Below are 6,975 nucleotides of genomic sequence, written 5' to 3'. Positions count from 1 at the left end.
CATTCGCCGAACTCTTTTTTTTTAATAAAACGATTTGTCATAAAATTTATTTTTGTTTTCTGAAAATAGTCTTGCCAATATTCTTTAAATTTAACTAATAAGCTATATGTTTTTATCCTAATTATCTATGATTTTAAAATTACAGAGTACTTATTCTACAATAAGCATTTGGGCTTAAATTCTAAATTCTATATTACTATTTTTAATGTGCATTGGGTTTTACTAATAACTTCACTGAACAACGTCAAATTGTTTTACTACTTTACTATTCTGTCTAAGCAATCATTATCTAGGAGCTGGGGAACATCAGCACTGATGTGCTAATGAAGACTTTGTTCATGTCTTTGGGCATAGTCCTTGACAACGTTATTGACAGTTTCTGCCTTTAGATCCTTATGAAGATAGTTATTACGATTGTAACATGGAACATCAACAGTATCTCACAGTACCTTCTTTTCGAATAGTTGTATAATATTCCTATTATTTTGACTAGTACAGCTCGAGAGTTGAATACTACAAATCCATACTGGTTTTAAGATTTGTTGACAAGGTAAAAGGTTATTATATACTAACAGCACTGAAGATCTACCCAATAATTAGAATACATTTTTTTGTATTTTAGCTTAATTTCTTTAAATTTTTTCTTAACACATAGCTTCCACTTTAGTTTAACATTAATAGTCATGACAATATATTTTGCTGTATTTCCATAGGAGATTACTTATTCATTTGTATCTACTGGCTTGTGCTTAATTCTTTTGTTGGTAAAATCAATGTACACTGATTTATTTTCATTCAGTTTAATAGACCATTTTTCTGTCCAACATTGTATTTCGGTAACAATTGTTTGTAAATTTTCGGTTGACTCCAACAACATTGAATGTAGGCAAAGTCCTCAGTGTACAGTAGATAAAGGTCTGGTCCCAATTGGGACCAGTTGATACCAGTAAAGGACTGGTATACTTCCCTATGGCGCACCTGCTTATATTTTCCTCAAGTTAGTCATATTTTGAGTGAATCATATTTTCTTCTAGTGATTTTTCAATAACATAATTACATTCAATCAAATTGATGAATTTGATAATTAAGATGATTTGGCCTTAATGATGATTTTTATACTTTTCAATAGCAGTTTTTCAAATAACATGGACATTGTGATAACGGTGATATTGGCCGGTACGTTTCTGGAGGTGGTATTCCTGGTTTAGGAATAATAATTAGTTCAGCCACCGTTCACAGCTGTGGTACATCTGAATGAAGCATTTATTAGGCTGATCATAAGGTTAAAACCAGAGGCTAATAAGAAATTAGCTTAATCACTCACACATAAATTTTCTAGAAACCACAGTTAGTTTACCTTTAAAGTCTGTAAGGTCAAATCCAACTGTTGTTAACATTAGAATTTTTAATAAGTAAGTTTAATTATTATAAGTTTAATTTATTTGGCCAAAATCTACTAACTAAGATGTACTAACTACGTCTACCTCAAACCTTAGATTGCTGGTGTCACACAATTCTCTGATATTTTTTTAAAAAATTTGTGAGTGACAAATTCTATTATTATGTGTAACTATTAGGATCTTGTATATTGATCGGCGACATCTATTAGTGAAAATGCGAAGTGTCAGTGTAAAAACAACCTTAGCTTATTAAATTCAATGATTTTACCAGAATTTTATATGAAACAACAGATTTTCATTTAGTATTATTGTGTCATTCAAAGTCTATAGACTTTTGTTTGAATATATCAGTTTTCGAAGACGCTTTTGGAAACCTATGGTGAGGCTGCTCCTTGATATCCCAGTTGTCTATTTTCGTTTCAACAATTTCAAAGTTTTGGTTTTGGTAAGATTGAAAAATAGTCACATTTGTAACAAAAAAAATTTAAATTTATGGAAATTCGTGTTTTTAGTGCTATTTCCAAAAACTTTCGTTTCAAATCTTACATATTATTTCTTATATAGTATTTTTTAAACTAGAACTTCTTTGAACATCCATCGTTCTAGTAGTATTTGGATTCCATGTTCAAAAACCAACATTTTATTCAAAATTGTCCAAATATCACCTCATATATAGTTTATCAGTATTACATATCTACTGTTAAAATGTCAGTTTTTTGTAATATTATATATGATGTGATACACATTGCAATTTGCATTTACATAATTTATGTGCGTTAGTAACAAAGTCTAAAATATCTGACGTCTTGACAATTAAAATTATTTATTAAAAGTTTAAATGATACAAAAAATGTAAAAAATGAATTCTCCTCGCTTATGTATTGAATAATTAATATTATCTTTTCTTGGAATTAAGAAAAAACACTTCATTCTGATTAATTTTACACTGCTGTGCAAAAATATTGCACACCGTTGTTAAGGTTCATAAAAATTTGTTTGCTACTGATTCATTATCTTTATTTAGTTTAAAATATCAAATTATAAAATGTTTAGTGCAGTATAATATAATATGTTATAGATAATTTGTAATTTTATTTGTAAAAAATTCGTATATTTTATACTATAATTATCCTTATTTCATTTAAAAAATCACTTTACTATGAAGAATTATTTATTGTTCTAATATTAAAAATCAATATGAGTAATAATATAATCATTTATAAACCATAAAAATGTGTAACTTTCAATTCATTTTTTTTAATTCTTTTATGTAAATTATTAATTTAAAAAAAAAATGTGAATTCAAATATATTTTCTACAGACAATTTTTTTAATTTTTTTTTTAAATTCTACATATTAAAGCTATTTAATATTTGACTTTTACAATAATGACTTTATTTATATAAGTACTTTAAATAATTTCACGTAATGTATACACAATAATGACACTTTAACAAAGTAAAATAAAAGTGTCATAAAGTTAATTAAATAAAAGTCATATGTGCTTATAAGTATGTAGTTACAATAATTTTTATGAAATGCCTTTAAACATTTTTGGATAACTAGAAAATTCAAAAGATTAATATTATAAAAGTTATATATAGCCTAAACAGCACATATAATTTCTTATTTTGACTCAAGAAATTTGTACATTTTACAGTATAATTACCGTTATTTCATTTAACTACCAGCTTACATTGAAACATTCTTTATTGTTCTAATATTAAAAAGCAATAAAAGAGTTAATTTAATCATTTATAAACTATTAAAAGCTATAATTTTATATTCATTATTTTTGTTTTTAAGTTAACTTTCTAAAGAAATTGATCCAACTATCTTATCGAATTAATTTCAAAAAACAATGTGAATCCAAATACAGTTTTTTACGGCTAAAATGGTTATTTGAAAATTCTTTTAAAGTTCTACGTGTTAAAGAAATTTCATTTTAATAATGTATAAAAGTGTTAAAACAGTAGATATAAATTTATAGCTATTTATTATTTTTCTAGTTATTATATACCAGTTAACACTGTTGCTGTCTGTTGCTAATTTAGATTGGCATATTGAATTTTTGAGATTAAATCCAATATCTTAATGATTAAAGAGTTAATTTCAATTTTCTATTGAAACGCTGTTTTATTGGAAATATAATAGTTTTTAACAATATAAGATAATTAATCTAATTCAATACAACAATTGTATTCCCTTTTAAGTGACATCACTAATAGCATTGCTTTCTCTTTCTATTTCCGTTTTGGGGCCATTTATATGTTACTTAGGATAGTAGGTGGTAGATAGTTAAATATACTTAATTATAGGCCAGAATCACATAGGATGTGCTTTTTATCGTGGCGGATAATGTACCACCACCATCATATTGACACGGAAAAGTGTAATGGACCTTATATATTCTACAAAGACAACGAGCATATGGTTTTGCCTCTAAATACCAAATAAAAGTAAAGTAATATCTCTCTCATTACAATCCTCTGACAAATTTACTATCCTATGTAAAATTTCATCTGAGCGAAGACCAATTTCTCTCTCACTCCTAAATATTAAAACACCTTGAGGGGCTTTCTTATTTGTATACGACATACGTCATATTTTGGTAAACTATTAGATGTATACGTGTTGACGCCAGACAGAAACACAAACAGTATTATGTATTCGAACTAATTTCAATAAACAATTTACGTAATGAAATACCTCTTACTTTATCTGGCATTGCAACAAATGCCTGGTGCAAAAATCCTTTAAAATATGACATATGAAAGATTTTGCGCAGTATAAAAGTTTCATTACCATTGTGTCAACGGTTTAGGCACGTTGAAGACAAATAATGAAAAACTTATTTTTAAATATAATTTTTTTAATATAGCTATACGGATTGTAACCAATATTTCTTACTGATGTGAAACTAATATAATTTTCTAGTTGTGAGTTGGATTCTCCTTCAGAATAAGTGTATTAATAATATTTTAAAGCGCAATGTTCTACAAGAAATAGCTAATCCAGTTCTGTATGTTTCGCTGCCATAACGTGCTAGCGCGTAATGAGATGCTTTCATTAGACGCCAATTACGCTCCAGCGCGTTATATGTGCGGTGGTCTTTCTAAGCCTTGTATTTAGTTCGTCACTAAGAGTATGCCCTTACAGTTGTATCGGCATTATCTGAGGTGAGGTAGGTGAGTCATTTACGTGGTTGGTTTCGATTTTTCCTTTTTGATTCATATGTATTACAGAATTACATATGGAGGGAAAAAATATCGATATGTCAGGGCCCTCTCGTCCTAAAAGTGGAAAAATAGATATGAAACGTGCCCTAACTTTACAATAAATATTCAAGCAATCGTTTTCCAAATTACGACTTTCGTTTGTCATAAAAGGTTACTAAAAGCTCCGTTCACACCTACTTCCAGAGCGGTTATCAGCAAACATGTTTTGAAATAACGAGAGTAGATGAAAGCAGGATAGGTAATAAGAAAGCAATGTAAAATTTCTTATTAACAAAAAAAAAAGAAAAAACACTATGTATGCACTGCATGTCCTGAATATCTTGTTACTGTTTAGATTACGCAAAAACTAGACAGGAGTGACTTCTTATAATTTATCTGAACAGGGATGTTATTTATTTTGTGAGTTTTAGTGAAAATTTGTATTAGCTTATAGTCGTTCAAATGTCAATAGGAATAAATATTCCTATTAACTTCTCAATTTACTTGAATAGATATTTTGTTTGTTTCTAGTAACATTTACTTAGTTATTTTTTTCTCGTTTTTCTGCTGAATATTTTTTTATCTTATTTTAGTGGTTTGTAGGCGTGACACAAAAAAATTAATTTTTATGAAAAAAGTATTAAAATCTAGATTAGACGCACGATAAAAACGTTATTAGGAATATTTTAATGTTGTAATTAGATAAAGCGTAGTCGGCTTCTAAGGTAAGCATTTGATCCCAGATCGGCAGCGAACGTGTTAAGCAGTAGTTCACCTAGACGAATTCCAGTTGGTAAACACAAGGCTTCAAAATATTTTTTTAAGTACACTAATTGTAAGAAAAAGCACAAAATTGTTTTTTGTATTATAAAAAAATTTTCTTAAATGTGAAACTATAACATTATTATTCATAAACTATTATGACCTTTCTATATTGGGAAAATAATCATAATTAACGTCGCAGAGACAAAAAGTTATAAAGAATTTGCTCCATTTTCATGGATGATACTTGAAAACGTTATTGAAAAAACATTAGAGACCTAGAAAAGCAACATCTATAATCGTTAATATTAAATGAATTTTAATAATTGAAAGGGATAAAATTACAGTTCATCCTGAACTTGTCCGTTATTAAAAGACGTGGTATTGTCAGTGGCGTAAAGGTATTTCATAAAATAATACCTAATATGTTAGTATATAATATTTAAATCGTATTGATTTCTTGATAGAATGGTGAATGAAATATAAACTAGTCCAAACATTGTTAAATATTATTAGTTTTGTTCTCAAAAACTCGTTCGCTAATTCTAGTTCTTCCATATTTCAATTTATTCGTAGGCAATAAGCGCTTGAGAATGGGCGGAATTTTGTTATTGTAATAATTTCTCCTTGTAAAAATCAAATCAAATATAATCCATAAAATACCGAAAGTCTTTTAAACATTTCTACACAATATTATATTATTACAGAATTTGTTAATCTAAATTATTTTCATTAATTAATACATTAACATATTGATTACATTCTAATAATAAAAGGATATTTCACTGAATTTTAAAATAATTGAAATAAACTATAGTGATTTCAATTCAGTATGGTTAAAGCCTTAAATTAGAACTCTATGTGCTTCTACATAGGAAACGTAATGAAAATATAAGGCAGTGATTTTTTGCATTGCATTTGTCAGACTTAGAAAGGGTCCAACATATTAGAGTAAATGATGTTGCTACTAATTATAGTTTTAATATATATATAACTGTGGCGACAGATTCAAATACACTTAATAAATATTACCTTATTCTAAATCATATTAAAATAAGCTTAATATATTTGAGTAAATAATTATTAAATATACAAATTAGATGTGATACTTAACCATAGGGAATCCAAGTCAGATCAATACTAATGACATGAAATACTTTGAGCAAAAATAAGATTCAAAAATCTTCAAATATATTCCAATAAAAGGAAGTAATAGTAAAAGGAAGTTTCAATAGCCCATAAATAATTAGGAAGGATGAAAATGGATATCACAAGTGCTATCTAACCCAGCACACTTTTGAATGAATTGTAACTAGTAAAATAATGTTGTAAAGGACACGTCATAGTGAAGTCATTATTTACCATTGAAGATAAAAAGGTACATTCAGCTATATTCTTAGATATATAATAAGGCTTCGATAAGGTATGGGCATGACGGCCTTGTTCATAAAGTATAGAAAATTTTACAGACACCTCCACTGAGCTATCAAAAAGTTACATTCTGGCTGTAGTGTTTAGAGTGTCTCAAGAGGAAGCTTACTATAGAATAAAAGAAGCTAAAACAGGTGTACCACATATCAATGAATCATAAATGA

Source organism: Rhynchophorus ferrugineus, unplaced genomic scaffold (genome assembly GCF_030347505.1).
Source record: "Rhynchophorus ferrugineus isolate W39M unplaced genomic scaffold, kcgeb_rfMv2 rfM3, whole genome shotgun sequence".
Taxonomy (NCBI): domain Eukaryota; kingdom Metazoa; phylum Arthropoda; class Insecta; order Coleoptera; family Curculionidae; genus Rhynchophorus; species Rhynchophorus ferrugineus.
This window is presented reverse-complemented; position numbering follows the sequence as displayed.